This window comes from Marmota marmota, unplaced genomic scaffold, assembly GCF_001458135.2.
Source record: "Marmota marmota marmota unplaced genomic scaffold, marMar, whole genome shotgun sequence".
NCBI classification, from domain to species: Eukaryota; Metazoa; Chordata; class Mammalia; order Rodentia; family Sciuridae; genus Marmota; species Marmota marmota.
The window spans coordinates 28,018,398-28,034,781 of NW_025999842.1; the positions used below are offsets into that span (position 1 = coordinate 28,018,398).

Sequence of the window (16,384 nt, forward strand, 5' to 3'; positions counted from 1 at the left end):
AATGTGAGACCTAACATTCTGTGAAGTGGCTCTAGTGTGATGATGTGAAACTATAAACAAACACTGGCATACTAGTGCAGAGATCATTTGGAATGTATACCTAGGCTGCTTTCCAAGAGGGGTCAATCTGTGAGACCTATTGGGTTGATTTCTGAAAGTTGTGGTTCTGTAGTATCTTTATAAGATTTGTGTTTGGGGATAGGATTTCTAACCAAATGCAGGTAATAGCAGCTATCTGTGTCACGTTCTTCTTGATACAGATCTTTCTCTTTCTTAGGGAATGTAACATGTGGTAAATGCATACTGTGTGGAGAGGGTATCATGGTATCTGCACTGTGACTGAAGAGACAGGTATACTATGCACGTCATCTTTCCCTGGAATGCAGTGCCACCCAGCACTGACACTGCCCTGCCTGGGTTGTTAGTTTATAGCATACCTAAGCTCTCCTCTGGCTATCCCAGGAAGCATGGAGACAGCCTTAGCAGCTCCCACTACAAGCAAGTACACTTATAAGTGGCTTTGAGGGAAGCCTTCTTTAACCATGGAGCTATGTGGAACAAATAAATGGCGCAAAAATCACTGGAATTACTACTTGTAATAATTAGCTCCATTAAATGCTGCTTTTCAGCATGTTCATGATGCTTGACAGTCAGTATTCTGTAAGGAACATTTTCTGTAGGTGGCATTGGCCCAGGTGCACCTGTGATCCTCTCAGGTTTACTGCTCTGTAGACAGATGAGAAAAATCAGCTGGTAGAGGCCCTTCTTTGCCCTTTTCCTCCCTGTTCCCACTGAGTTTCTTCTCTGCCCATGTCAGGCATTTCCCAGTCATGGAATTGGTCCCGCCTGTGGGTGATCTGGCCACCTGGCGATGTGGTAGACCCCTTGTTGGTGAAAATGCTGAAGAAAACCTGAATTCGTTCAGTGAAGTTTATTTGAGTATTTGCTGGGCACAGAGGAGAGAGATGAATCAAATAGGGTCTCCCCTTCAGGGGATGCATGGCCTAGTTGGGAGGGTGGTGGCAGTGATGGTGACCATTTGTCCCAGACCAAAAGGCTGCCTTACCCACAAGGTTTGGAGCAAAGGCTTCATGTGATGTGACACCCTCACGTGGCTGGGTTTCCTGGACAACCCTATTAGAGGGCCCCATTCCATCATCACAGGGTATTCTCCCTGTGTCTTGGGGCATAAAAATGCAGACCCTATGACTTCAGGAGCTCCAGACAAATAGGTCAGAGTTCAGGCTGAATCCAGATGCTGGTTTCTGCTAAATGTCCCGCAGGACCCTCGTGTTGGTTCATGTTTGGTTTGCAGAGCCGGCCAGGCCATCACGGTTGGATCTGAGCCAGCTGCCCCCTTCAGCACATTGTCCCTGAGGCTCTGCTTTAAGGGGAGCTGCAGATTAAAAAGGCCTCCCCTGCAGGTCCCTTGGAGTGGAGCAAGGACCTGTGGGGCTCATGTCAGAAGGCTGCCATAGTCATGGCTATGTGACATTGAGCTAGGTCACTCTTAAATCTCAGTTTGCTTTTCTATAAAACCAGATTAAAATGTAACCTTCTGGCATAGGGCTAGCTCTTACAAGGACTAGCTCTGATATGGGCAGCCATCTTTTGGCATCTTTTTAAAGTCATTTAATGTTTAATGGGATTTTAAAAGGTTCCAGAAATTAATAGATTCTAACAAGTAGTCAAGCCATCTTACTATGGGTAAAAAGAATGACTGTTCTCCTCGTAAACTAGAATCAATCAGGTTTCTTCTCATTAAACAGCACGTGCCTGTTGGATGAACATTTTTTTTTTTTTTTTAATTTCTAAAGTCGATGTTCCCTGGAAGTCCTGCCTACCAATCTGGATACCCTAGCAAAGCTGGTGTTTTCCACTTTAAAAGGGAACTTCTACTATAGTTGGAATGGTGAGGCTGTGTGTGGTACCATAGTGACCATTAGCATCTTTAAACGATTTCCTGAGCAGCCTGGCTAATTGGCTTCTGCTCTCCTTAGAGGGCCTTTTGGTCCCTGCAGGGACTAGTCACAAGCGCCTGAAGGAGAACTTCACCTGCCTCTTCCTGAGCCTCTCTTTTGTTGGGGAAAAAACCTGGACCTCTCCCCTGTCAGGCCATTCAGAAATGTAAGCAGAAAGGGCCACATAAAGTCATCCTGCTGGCAGTGACTGGGCCTTCCTGCTCCAGAAAGCTGGTGGTTTATCTCTTATGCCACAACTTGGGCACCAGGAAATACAGTCCCAATACCCTTAAGATCTCTTCCAACTCTGACGTGGGTGAACCCCCGAAACACAAGCCTGCTCTTCTCTAGATGTCTCCTCTAGGAAGCAGTGGCCAGGCCCCAGACTGGAGTGTGGGGGAACAATGGGGACCGGCAACCTAAGGTTTGGTCTGCTTTTGTTTCTTTCTCCCCCAGCGATTGATGTGGGCCGTGCTCTGTAATTCTAGGGTTTCTTCTTTTTAAATAACCTCTTTTTTTGCTAAAAATCCATAACATTCATTTATTAAAGGATGCGAATCTCTTAGTCATGAAGTCTCAGGGGGTAATTCCAGGTTTCTGAAGGGCAAACTTTAATTGCCAGTCCTGGTTTGATTGAAGGTTTGCCTGTCGGCTCAACCTCTTTTTCCCTTTCCTCTTTCTGATGAAAGAAGAATTTGGCCACAAGATTTTTTTTTTTTTAAGTATTCATATCTGTGTGGAGTGTTTGATTTGATCCCTTGGGGGAAATTAGTGACCAGGAAGAGGAGGCCCAACGGGTAGGAGTGTTATGGGTTCCAAGGTCAGAATTCTAAATTAATTTCCACTGGCCCTCCATTTGTATTCATGCCACTGTAGTCCATTGGAACATTCATTGGTTGTTTGTATATTTAGAAATAACTAGAAAGTAGTACAGCCCAACATAGTTATAAATAGTGAGGGTCTATGTGTTGGTGAGACCTGCTAGAAGGGGGCCCCTTGGCTGAACTGAAAGTGCTGTCCCCTGACTAATTGCCTCAAGCTGAAGCACTCCCTGCCCCAGTCAAGCCAAGGCTGCCCTGATGACTGGGGTGGGGCACTCTGGGGCAGAGACCCCTACACCTACCGCTGTAGTGCAGGTGCAGACCAAGCAGCTAGATGTGGGCCACAAAAGCCTCACAAGTCTAGAACAGCCTCACTCCAGGAGTCTGCATACCTGCCCTTGGCCACTGGCCCAGGGCAATCCTTTGTCTTTCTCAATCTTGGAGCCACACTTGAGTCCCTCCATTTAGTTCCCTGTTGGTTTTCTTCCTCTGTTGTGCCAGCATGATGGTTGCTTCTTGGCCACAATCTGTGTTGCCTGCATGTCCTGGTCACATCTTACAGGTGGATAAGGGCTTTGAACTATTTGTGAAGCTCAAAAAAGCTAACTTTGTGCTTTGAATTTCAGAATTACTTGGAAAAAAAAATAGATTGTCTCTCAAAGCCCCCCATTGTATCTCTAGTAGGAAAAGAGGACTTTGGAAACCCCCTTCTTCCCTTCTGGATAGCTGGACCCTTGGGTGGGCCTGTGACTGACTGCACCTACACTTCACCCACCCTCAGGAGATCTAGGGCAATCCAGCGTGCACGCTCCCATCAGTCAGCCCCCTGCCCCCACACACCCCAGTAAGCTCAGGGAAGAGCCACACAGGACAGTATCATACCCAGAGAAGGTAGTCATACCCAGAGAAGATATTCAGGTCATGACTCGTGTCTCTAAGCATATCCTCCTGAACTACAGTTCCCTTTCATTCTTTAAATGGTAAGTCACTTTATCAATGACAGCAACTTGAGATGTAGAGTTACAGGACTCGTATTTGGGGGCCAGTGATAATGATGGGGTGTGCAGAAAGAAAGGAAGATGGTGAATTCTTTATTAAGTGCTTGAGAATCAGTTGGATGTTAAAATTGTGCCTTGTATTGATTTCATCTTATACAAAATAGAAATTTTAGAAACTTAATTAGAAATCAGCCTCTCCCAAAAAAAGGTTTACTAATCTTTGCTCCTGTCCCATGAGTAATCGATTCTGCTGGACTCCAGTAAGACTCAGCCCTGGCAGATGTGAGCGGGTCATGAAGCTGTAGCAAGAGAGGAGGCTAAGCATTTGAATTGGCAGAGAGGAAAAGCAGGCCCTTCCAGAAGGACAGCTCTTTCATTTATTCAGCTAACATTTATCGTGCATCTATTTTATGCTGTCCCCTTTCCAGGCTGCTTGGGACATCAAGGACACTATGCTTCCCTCACTGGAGTGTCTGAGCTTTACCCTTAAATCACAGGTGCTCCCTAAGGGAGTTGATTTGAAGTCTTAACTCTGCTTTCAAGGAGCTCATAGTCCATAAGGAAGTAATCATTCCAGGCACTGAACAGTCAGGTGCCAGGTGAGAGACAAGGGGGTTCATTAAAGGGCAGCCCAGGGAGGGTGGGTGGGGCTGGAGGAGCTCTCTGAAGGTGCAGGTGATGCACTCGGGGTGGGGAGGAGGGCAGCCAGGCAAAGTGTCACTGACCCCTGAACCCGACTCATCAGACGAGCAGAGGGTTTTGTTCTCAATGGTATTGGAAAGGAAAGTGTGGATGAGGACAGTGGAACTCAGTCCCACAGGTCTTTGCCAGCTAAAATTGCTGGATATCATAATTAAGGTCAATTAACCAGAGAGGATCCAAAGGCCCCTTAGGGCTTTTTGCCTTAAAAAATGGTTCTTTATAAGACTGTAATTCCAAATCACATGCTATTCTGTTTAGTTTGAAAAATGTAAGCATCTTAAGAAAATATGAAATCTCTTGTGATGTCTCTGTTGACAGTAAAGCACATGTTGATTAACACAGTCCCTCCCTGATGGATTTATGCAGAGGTAGGCCATTCATGATAAACTTACTTTGGCCACCAGTAATCCCTAGAGTTTAAGCAACAGAAAAGCCAGCGTGCCTCCGTGCAGCTCTCCGTCCTTCAGCTGTGACGTGCTAGGATGGTCCTTGCTCCTCGTTTCCCCCATTTTTGTCAGCACAGCACAAGGGCTGGCTGAAAGGGTGTCCCTGCTGGGTCAGGCTGTCCCAGAGACAGTGGCTCTCAAGAGTCCTGTCTCCAGCCTTCTCCATCAGACTTCACCTGCCCCATGAGAAAGCCCAGGCCTCCTGGGAGGTGGCCCACAGAGCACTTCCACGAGGCAGGATGTGCTTTCACCCTGACAAAGGTGGGTTGGTTGTAAGTAATATAGTAGTCAGGTGTCTCTCTCTATCATCCTGAATGTCACCCTTGCCATTAAAGCTGCTGCTTCTAAGCTTCCCTTACTTTCTTCATGTTTACTTGCCCATTAGAAAATACCAGAGCCCGGGAGCCAGGTTCCTGGAAATTTGACTTTCCTTTGGGGAGGCTTCTCAACTGAATACCAACCTGGCCTCCAGCCTGCCTGAAACTTCTTTACCTGTTCTGTTTCCCTCATAAACTATTCAGTGCCTCAAATGGCAAGTTGACAGCATTTGCCAAAATGGATTTTTATAGACTCTCGTCTCGGGCAGACATAGGATATGGCTCTGTATGGCCAGCATTGCAAAGCTCAGGGCTGGACTTGCATTGGCTGGGCTCCTGCCATAGCTGAATATCAGGCTGGTTTTCGTCAATGTTCCAAACTCCTTCGTCACCTAGTCCAACCTAGAAGATAATGAAAAATGACCAAGTCGGAGTGCTCGTGTTTTCTTCAGCTACATAGGGTTTTGCCTGTGGAGATGAACCCCACAGGAACTGCTGCTATGCTGGCATTTCAAAATTAGACCCACAAAAATGTTTCTCCCAGGGTGATACCAGCTCTGAAGTCCTTGCTGGATGCTGGCAGATGGCGGTGGCTCCTGATGGATTGGTGTGGCTCAGTCTTTCTGGGAGTAAAGGAGAGATGGTGGCAGGCAGGCATTTCTTTGTCCTGGAGTGAAATGGTCAAGCTCTGAAATACACCCTGTTCTTTGAACTCCACGTGAGGTCACCCAGATCGAGGGATCCATTCCTTTTCTCTCCTGAATCTTCCATCTTTAGTCCCCAGCTTGCCCTGGGAATTGTGGGTTTGGCAGTTGTCCTGTGTTTCCAAGTGAGGAGAGTTCTGTTTCACTTTAATTTTGTTTTTCAGGCAAACTTTGTGCCAAACATTTTTTAATTCTAATGAGGAAGATGGCCGAAAACCTTCATGTGTGTGAGAATGTAAGGGTTTCATCCTCATGTCATGTTTCTCCTGTCACATTTAGTACTGGGGTCTTTAGTCCTTCTCTGCCAAGAAGATCAAAACCCTACTAACAAATGCATGTTTTTCACAGTGGGATTAAGCTGTGGGAGGATGGAGGGGGGGTGGGGGTAGTTACGTTCCATTCCCAGATAAAGTCAATTGAGTTATGTTGGTGTGGTTTGGGAGGTGTTTCCCTGTCTCAGATATCATGTGACTTGGTGATAATTAGGCAGAAGCTTGCCTTCCCTGCAGATGCTGGGATTACAGAGGGACTGCCTCTCACCAGAGACCAGATGACAGCATCCACGGATATTTTTAGAATGGTCCTCATCATTTATTTGGTCTCCTCATTTCATTTTCCTTGCATCTACATCCCCATGTCATAGTTATAGTCATTGAGCAGGGAGGAGTAAGGGGATATCATCTACTTCTTCGTGACAGCCACCTGTGAGACAGGGCAGCGATTCCACATGTATTGTTAATTGATACATTGCCTAGTAACTGCAGCGTAACAGCTGTAATTCTGTCAGCTATCTGCTACCTTTTCCTTTCAAAAGTTTTCCTTTATTCAGGTGTTTTTTAAACTGGCAGGGCCTCAGCGCACACACATCAACCTAAAAGGCCCTACTTGAATCCGTGAGAGTGATGTCAGCTTCCTTAAAACCCATGAAACTCTCACCCAGTTGAGTCTCACTGAACTCCCAGCTTGGTGACTAGTTCCATCACTGACTGTGCACTGCCCCACGCCCTTGTGGTCCTTGACTGTGTCCCATAAACATGCCGTGAGCTGCAGAAGAGCCTCAGAAGTCTAAGCAGAGTTGCTGCTTCCTGTAGGATGATTGTTATAACTCAGGTCTTCATTGTGAGTGGTGATCCTGGTGTGCCTCTTAGAAGGATGACTCTATTTCTGTGTGACATTACCTGGTTCCTTTATGTTTTCACAGTGTTATAGTCCCTTTTCCTTCTATCACAGAGAACAACCAGTGGCCTTTCAGTTGCGTGGAGTGAGAGTTTCTCTGTTAGATGTGTCCTCTATAAGAGCTGCCTCTCTGATAGCTGCCTCCCCTCCTGGCTCGTCCTGCAGACACAGAGCTGGCTCCCTGCAGAGGCCTCCCTGGGAGGGCACTGCCTAGTCCCCTGAGGAAGCCTGTGACATAGCATCACAGGTGGCCTCACCCGTTCTGCAGAAAGAGAAAGTGATGATTAGTGCATCTCCTTTTTAATGATGACACTCCCAGAAGATTCTGGGCCTTTGCTGAGGGAACGGGAATGTATGTGGCCTGGGGATTGTTGTTGGTATGGCTTTGGACTGCCCCCAATGGGCCTCTTGCCCTGGTTTCAGGGCTGATAGGCCTATCCTGCTTATAGCAATGTCATGTTGGGGTACCTGGACACCCCCATCTCCTTCCCCCTCACATTGTCCTGCCCCAGCAGCACAGCAAGCTGCATGCTCTGCCTCTGTACTAGGGGAATGAAGTGTCACCTTCCCAGTCCGCATTAGTTTCCGCAGAAGAATAATTAACACCAAAGGGAACTAGGGAGAGGGTCTGAATTAGGTAATACGTTGCCACTTCTCCCTTGGCACTTACAGAAAGTCAGGATTGGGACTTGGGGACCATAGCCCCTGATGACTAACTGCATAGTGATGTTACACTGTGATCTATCAAGTGTTATTATTGAAGGAAAAAACCAAATCTCCTTCAAAGGACCTTATTTGTGAACCCCTATCTGATCATGCCTTGGGGCCCAGGTGAAGGACTTAGAGTAGCACCAGCTCTGTGAGGCCTGAGTCCTCACAGATCTGGGATTTACTTGAGCTTTTTCTCCCCTGAAATTAATAACCTATTATTTTATAGTCTGAAATAAAATAAAGAAACAAAGCAGAGAATATGTTCCAAAAAAACCACTGGCCAGGGAAACGAAAGACTAGGGATTCATGGAGAGAAAATATACTTTATAGAGAAAAAGCCTTTCTTTTCCTGCTTGATTGTCTCTCTCTCCATTGAAACAACCTAACTCCTTCTCTTTGGAGCTATGTCAAAAGTAAGTAAGACCGTAGATACGTAGCTGTCTTTGCAAATGTGGGAATGAAAGGTAAGATTGGCGGCAAGGACAGAGTCATGAAAAGACTGAAGTCACAAGGACACTTGGAAATTCCAAGTGGACGTAGAGTATCTCCTCCTGGTGGAGACACACCTGTATGTAACGTGGGTGCAAGCATCTTCTGGTGTATTTCCATCACTTAGTCACATGGTCTGAGTTTATGGTGCTTCACTACTACTTTTCTATCCAGTTCTTGGTCTTGAGCTTTTTCTTGTTTACCACCATGACAGCCAATACTGTCTCTGTAAACAAAAGATCTTTTGTCTTGAGTCTGTCACATCAGTTTATTTAACTATAGCCTAGTACTGAGTATTCTCCCTTTTTCTTTCTTTCTTTTTTTTTGTTTTGTTTTGTTTACCTTTTCTGGGCTCAGTGGTCACAAGAAATCTGATAGACTTTTCTAAATTCAGGTGCTCTGGGAGGACCTTCACCATGCCTTTCCTAAGAGGTGACTTGCTGTTCTTATGGTGGGGAAGTCAAAACTACCCACACCCTGTAGTGCAGAAGTACTAAGCCTTTGTAGAATGTAGTCGTGTCATCAGGGTGTTAAGGGAAAACGCGTCCAGCAAGTTCATTTGGGCTGCCTGGCTGGTGGGGAAGAACCAGAGAAGCTTAGCTGGTTTACTTTGGGTAAGAAAGTTCCATGTCCCTGGGAAACCCCTCAGTCCAAAAATCCAGAACCAAACCTCATTTGCACCCTGGACATCCCTAACTTAACAGAGCTAAAACACCTCTAATGTGCTCTTTGTTAGCTTCCCAAAGTTAATGACTCCCATTTCCTTTGAGCCTTTCAACTTTGGAGCACTTTATAATTAGGACAAAATAAGAAATAAGGTAAGTCATCTTCCTGCTTAATCCTTAGATTTTTCAGACCTTTGAAATGCTTTCCTGGTGTGCCCTGGGTGGGGCGAGGAGACAGGAGGCTGATGAGGCCGCCTCCTGGGTGCCCACTCGTGCTATTTGAAGTCCTTAATGATGTGTGATCTTCTTTCTCCTCTTTTAGACCCTCAAACTGACACAAGACCTACAGAGAAAACCCTTTGCCAAATCTGCTCTCAGCAAGTGGACAGTGATACCGTTTACAGCTTAACACCTTTGTGAATCCCGCGCCATTTTCCTAACCCAGCAGAGACTGTTAATGGCCCCTTACCCGGGTGAAGTACTTACCCTTGGAACTGAACTCTATAAAGTATGCAAAATCTTCCTCATATGGGGTGGCGAGCCCACCTGCCAGCAGAGGACAGCCCTGTCAGCACCCAATCTCCTTCAGAGCACACCGTGAGCCCCACTGGCAATTCTGTGGTGTTTTGATATCGCGATGGTTTATGGGATGTTTTCAGTGTCATTTTGTGTTTGTTTTCCTTTGACCTTCTGAGTTTTTCACACGCATTAACTTGCAGTATTTTTCTGTTCAAATGTTCACCGTCCTTCCCCTGGCAAATTTTAAAACAGAAGGAAAATGTACCAGTTACCATTCTGGCTTCGGGCGTCACAAGCCCCCGAGCCCGTGGAACTCCATAAACTAACACATTACATAAACTAGAGGGGGATTTTCTTTCTTCTTTTGTTTGGTAGAAAATTACCCTTTTCTAAAAACTGAACAATGGCACAATTGTTCGCTGTGCGCGCCTGTCCAGGACTGAGCACGCACAGGCGAGCCGAGTGGAGCGCGCGTCTGACCCAGTGTGTTTCCAGGTCTGAGTCAGGATGGTCTGTGGACGAGACCCCCAGTGCCTGCTCTGCAGCTGCAGGTCAGTAGGGCCTGTGGTCTCCTCAGCTAATGCAGTGGACAGCGTTGGCCTCTCCGTTAGAAACTAGATCTTTTCAGGAAAGAAGTCAGCTCAGCTGTCCACTCATTGCCAAAAGCCACTAAAGGATTTAGTTTAAGGAGAAAAGTGTCCTGTTTTGTTTTGCAGAAGAAATGAACTTGAAGGTGAGCATGAAGCTTGCAGTGAGAAATGTGTGAAGAGGACAAACCAAGTCAATGCTAAGGCAGGTCTAACTTCACTGTTTTTAAAGTACACATCCTTGATTATTTTCAGCCTTGCTGTGTATAATCTGATCTTCTAGAAGTGTATGAGTGAAAGGCAATAGCCTACAAACTGATTTTTTTATATAAGTTAGGTTATAATTGTTCGAGTGACACATGAAAGTACAAGATAGGGCAGTTTTGATTTTCCTTTTTTCTTTCTTTTTTTTAAAAACTTTCCTGCTTCTGTGGGTTTCAATTTGTTTTGTTTTCAAAAAGTTACGGTGCTGTATAGGTGCTTTCTGTTTAACCTAGAAAGTGTGATATATTCATTGCCCCCTTTGGTAGACAGAAGAGTTGGGAACACATTTGGTACCTATGAAACTGGTGTGACGACGCTCTGATTAGCACAGCATATACATACTTCTCCAAAGTGATATATGAAGACTTTTCTTTGCATAAAAAGCATTAGGCAAATAAATGTATAAATATATTTTATCATGTACAGTACAAAAGTGGAACCTTGTGCATGGGCGTTAGGAATACAGGCTAGTATTTCAGCACAGACTTCCCTGCTTGATTTCCCCTCGATGCTTGCACCGTGGCAGTGAGCACCAACACAGACATGCCACCCGATCCCCGCACCCACCACCACCAGGGACCCTTTGTGCACCTTTGCTTTGTAACCCCTCTGGGGCGGGGGGCATATGGGTGGTAAGCACAGCTCCTAGCATAATGAGAGTTCCATTTGGTATTGTCACACGTCTCTCCTGCCTCGCTTGGATTGTCACGTTTGAGCGATGGCCCTGTCAATTTCACCTGCCTTTTACTAAATCTGTAAATTGTCGTGCAATTGTGGTTATGGTAGACCTATAGCATATTGCCTTTTCTGAACTGCTACATGTTTATAATCTTCATTTTAAAAGTATGTATGATTTTTTAAAATATGTATTCTATTCACGTGGTCTGCGTGTCAGTGAGCCGGACTTGCCTACTATATTCCTTTATGATAACGCTAGCTACTTCCTTGGTTCTTTACTTGTCTGATGTACGCGAGAACTGTCCAGTGTCAGCAAAGGAGGGCTGCCTCTCTGGCTCCCTAGGTGATGGTGCCAGGGTGGGGGGCCACTGCAGAGGCAGTGGCAGCAGCTGGGAGGGAAGCAGGGGAAGGGGTGTGGAGAGAGGTCAGACATGAGGGAGGATCCCGAGTGCTTCCAACAGGAGGGCCTGAGAATTTCTCTCCTGAGCTCAAAGAAACAAGCAAACTAACTCACAACTTAGGTACTTGCCTGTGCAGCTTTACGGACCCAGGGAGCTGCTCCCGGAGCAAGAAAGGCAACTCTCCAGTGTGTTCCAGCTTGGAAATGTTGAAGTCCTTTCAGACATGTGGCTTCTCACTGATTCTCTGCTTTTCCAATGTTTGTTGGATTTCAGGCACAATGTCCTACCAAATGTCCTAGAACCCGATTATAACACAATGTGAAACAGCTGAGGGAGGGACAGAGGGGCATGAGGGACAGGGCAGCCACAGAATAGATCAGGAAAATGGAGGGGGGAATGCTTTGATTTTTTTTTTTTTTTTTTTAATAATTCAATCAGCATCTACACATAGAGTGTTGTGGAGAGCTGAGACCAGAGCCTGGTCAAAGGCAGCATCAGCACCATGAGCCTACCAGGCCCAGGAGAGGTTCGTCCAGACTCCCTGCACCGCCCTCTGAGCTCAGTCCAAGGCCCCTTAGACTAGGCAGAGGTGTAGCCGTAATCCTCTGTCCTTTATATCAAGACTCTGCTTTCAGGATGGGTCAACATTGCATTTTGAGTGTCTTGTATCCCTAACAACGAATGTTCTGATCTGGAGCACCTCACCGGATTACTTAGCAGCCTGGGCTAGGGGCTGTAATGTTTGAGTCCTGAGAAGAGCCGTGCGGCTCGGCTCTCAGCCTCCCAGTGAGCTGCCTGCCTTGTGATGGGAAGTTAGCAAGCAGTGAACCTAGTGTTGACATGCACCCTGGGGTTCCCAGGTTCTCCTCGGGCTCCAGACCTTGATACCTGTACCAAAGCCAGAAAAGAGCTTTATCGCAAGCCTTCGCTGACCCGGCATGAGGACTGACCGTCGGGCTCAGCACACCCCATTAACTGTGAATGCCCCTGAGGCTGGTTTCCTTTATTGAATCCTCTGCAACATAATGAATGGTGAACACATTCAAAAACTTTTTTTCAGGCGTCTGTCTCTCCTGTTACTAGGAGGACCATGCACACACGTGTACTACGAGGTGGATTTTGTTTTCAATGTTGATTTTTAGCATCATGTATGTCCCTTCCCCGCCCTGAAGAGAGGACATTGTAGCTCACTACTCAGGACAGGTTTGCCCCATCTCAGGGTGTGACTTCAGGTGGCTTCCAAACTTGTACTCAGTTTAAGGATCTTAGGGACAGACTTTGCCTCTACCTAATGAACTCCATCCATTTAGAGAATAAAGAACATTTGATTCTCTTGGAAAAGACCATCAAGAATAAAGCGGTCAAAAAGCAAGTCCTCTTATCCACGTGTTGGCACCAAGGGCTGATGAGAGGAAATAAAAATGTTACCCTTTCTTCCTCTCTAAAATCAAAAAGAAAATTCTTGAGAGCCCTGAACTCTGATTTTTCTTTTTTCGTGCTGTATTTGGGGAACATCATATAACGAGATGTAATGTGATTTTTTTTAATTAAGAAAAGCAAATTCTTCTGTAGAAATGCAATCACTGGTAAAGAGGTATGAAAAAGTAGCCCCTTCCGGAGCCCAGCAGAGGCAGGGCAGGAGGGGAGAGTAAAATTCTTGTGGAGTCGTGTCCATCAGACAGGATCTTAAAGGCCCAAGTAACCGAAAAGAGTGTGTGATATTTGATCAAATTCCTAAGTGGGTAACATATTTTGTAGGTTGAAATATTTTCCTCTTGTTTAATTTTATTCTTCTGTGTTTTTCTTTGATGAATAAATGATTGCGAGGCCTCTGCCACACTCCAGAAATACTTGTGTGACTGCTTTTTAAAAGAAGAAGAAGAAGAAAAAAAAAACAAAAAACTGTGTGTCTGATCACTTTTTTCTCTAAAATTATCTCATTGCCTGGCAATCAGTCTTCTCTTGTATACTTGTCCTAGCACATTATGTATGTGGGAAATGTAAACAGATGTGAAGGAGGACCAGAAAAATTAGTGAATATTAAAAAAAAAATGTATTGTGCATTTTGGCTTCACATGTTTAACTTTTTTTTAAGAAAAAAAAGTTGCATGAATGGAAAAAAAATCTGTATACAGTATCTGTAAAACTGTCTTTATCTGTTTCAATTTCTTGCTCATACCCTATACAAACTAGAGTTAAATATGGTGCATGGCCATATTCATACACCTAAGAATCGAGTAGTTCATCCTTTGGTTCGAAGCACCTCATCGTTTCTTTCAAAGCGAACACTATCACATCGCATTTTTATGAGGATTTTGTCTAACTCTGTGTTGCCATGAATTAACTCTGCAGCCTTTCTTCTCAAGGATCAAAACCAGTTTGATTTGGGAATCTTCCCCTTTCCAAACGAAATGGAGATGCAGTACTTACTTTCCTTGGTGTTTGTAGATATTGCCTTGTGTATTCCATTTAAAACTGTAATCTAGTTTGTAAAAGAGATGGTGACGCATGTAAATAAAGCATCGATGACACTCTTGTCTTACTCCAAGAAGTCTTTTTACCTAACCCTAGGAATGCAGTGCTCGAGTTTATCTCGAAGTCTTCCGTGGGATTGCCTCTCAGACTACAACGGTACAGTGCTGAGACTCGTGTAATCTATAAGTGAACCCAGCAACCTTTTTGTCTGGCCCACTTTTTTTTTTTTTTTTTTTTCAGTCAGGAATTGAACCCAAGGTGCTTTACCACTGAGCCAAATTCCCAGCTGTTTTTGGGAAAAAAAAAAAAAATTTTTTTTTTTTTTTTTTTAATTCGAGACAGGGTCTTGCTAAGTTGCTTCGGGCCTCACGAAGTTGCTGAGACTCATCTAGAACTTGTGATCCTGCTGCCTCAGTCTTCCAAGTCACTAGGATTACAGGCATTGACCCCTGTGTCTAGCTTCTGGCCCACTTTTGACCTCCACAGACAGCCAGACAATTTAATAAATTCGGATTTATGAAGTTCATGTTTGCCAGGGGTCTCTCTTGGTGTGTATTGAGTCCTGCCCCAAAAGAGGCAGGAATTAGATTCCACCTTCATGACTGCCAGAGGTTTTAACCTGCAAGTGATCTGAGCCTAATGAGGTCCTCCTCATGTGAGTCCAGCAAATGAGTGTCAGTCATGTGCAGGGCCCTCCTACACGTTGAAAGGCAAACAGTGCTTCAGCCTTCTGAGGGCAACAGCGTACATTTTTCCTTTGTGTGTACATTAGTGCCTCCTTGTTAGGAGGGACACCGCCCTGTTGTAAAACTATTCTTAGTAGCCTTGATTGTGCTTCTTAATAGACGGGTTGTAAAAATTATTGCACTTACAGTAACCCCCAGAATTCTGGTTTAAAGGTCCCAAGCAACACGATGGGCTTTACATCAGAGAGCTGAGAGGGCTTTAAAGTTGGCTCTTTGGGATGGGTTCTGTTTTGGTGGAGATTCATGCTTCTGTCGGGTTTTCCTTGCCTTTTCTTTTAATTAATAAAAAGGTAAAACTTCACCATCTTCTGATACCAATGCCTGCTAGGAAAGGGTATTTTAATGTGAGGTTGCTATTCTGTCTCTCAAAAGAGTAAAGATGGACATCTACTGTCACTTGTCCTAAGGGTCTTAGAGTTTGCCAAAGCCATGTAAAAATGCAACCAAAACTTGCTAGAGTTAACTCTGATCAGCAAAGTTAAGTCAGTGTCAGATGCAGTGATGGTCTGACCCATGATGGCACCAAGAGAACCCTGACCCAGGCCTGCCCTCTGCCAGATGATGGAATAAAGAACCAAATCTCACTGAGTGTCCCTGCTTCAGCATCTTGTTTAAAACAGGAAAATTTGGACTGATGCCTAAAATACCTTAGGAGTTTGATTTTGCAAACATCAAATAGTAGGGGTGAAGTTCGCAGCCAGCAAAGGCTTCTCTGACAAACCAATCGAGTCAGCACACCACAACCACAACACAGGTCCAAAGGTGGAGGGAAGCGGGATTCATAGCCAAGATCCACCAGATGCTGCATACACACAACCACTACCCCATGGTAAGGAGAAGGAGAAAGATGGACACGGTCAGGCAGGAAGCACTTTTTGGTCCCCTTCGTGCTTCTCAATTGGATGGTGGAAATGGGCAGGGAGTGTATTATAGGGGTGGGTCTCAAGAGGGAAACACTCAGAAAAAGGACCCGGTTCAGCTCTGCTTTCATCTCTGTTGAAGACAACAACGGAAGTGGCTTGGAGGGCCCCATAGGCAGGGCTGGAGGGAGAAGAATACTTTCTCCTGGATGGTGGGGTGCATCTTTAATCCCAACAACTTGGGAGGCTAAGGCAGGAGGATCTCAAGTTCAAGGCCAGCCTCAGCAACTTGGTGAGATCCTGTCTAAATAAAAAGGCTGGGGATGTGGTTCGGTGGTTAAGCACCCCTAGGTTCTATCCCCAATACCTAAAAGAAAAAAGGCCCTAGGGTGCACTGTAAGAGGTAGATTCTAGAAAGATGTTGGGGAAATGAGAAGCCATGGTAATTCATGAACTGTCTTCACAACAAGGCAAGAAACTGATGATGTTTATATGGCCCACAGAAAGCTGCTGCTGAGGTTCCAGGTGATTGGCCCACAGCCCTCAGTCACAGGCCCTGTAGAGAGCCACAAAGACTGAGCTGTCAGCAGCTCAACCCCTGTGACTTTCCAACCAAGTCGAGAGGCTGTGATCTAGAAGTCACTGAAAACTTGGTGATGGGTAAACGGCGGGGAGGGAGGCAAGGGAGCTTGGCTTTCAGCTCTTAACATTGTGTATTATTTTAACTTATCAAAATGGAGTGTGCTATTTTATAAAGATAAATATAGCTTCAAAAGAGCAGAGGTGGACCAGCTTTGACTCCTATTCTGAGACGGGAGGGAATAAGGAATAAGGTGGGAGAAGGATATTGAGGATATTGAGAAC

General features: G+C 45.3%; 1 protein-coding gene across 1 annotated transcript in view; it reads left to right on the top strand.

Moving 5' to 3' along the window:
- Nucleotides 1–13,970, top strand: part of Foxo3 (forkhead box O3) — a 121,909-nt gene extending 107,939 nt beyond the window's left edge. The window contains exon 4 of the mRNA XM_015499943.2: nucleotides 9,313–13,970. The gene's annotated coding sequence lies outside the window, so the exon portion shown is untranslated. The remainder of the gene's footprint in view (nucleotides 1–9,312) is intronic.
- The last annotated feature ends 2,414 nt before the right edge of the window (nucleotides 13,971–16,384 follow it).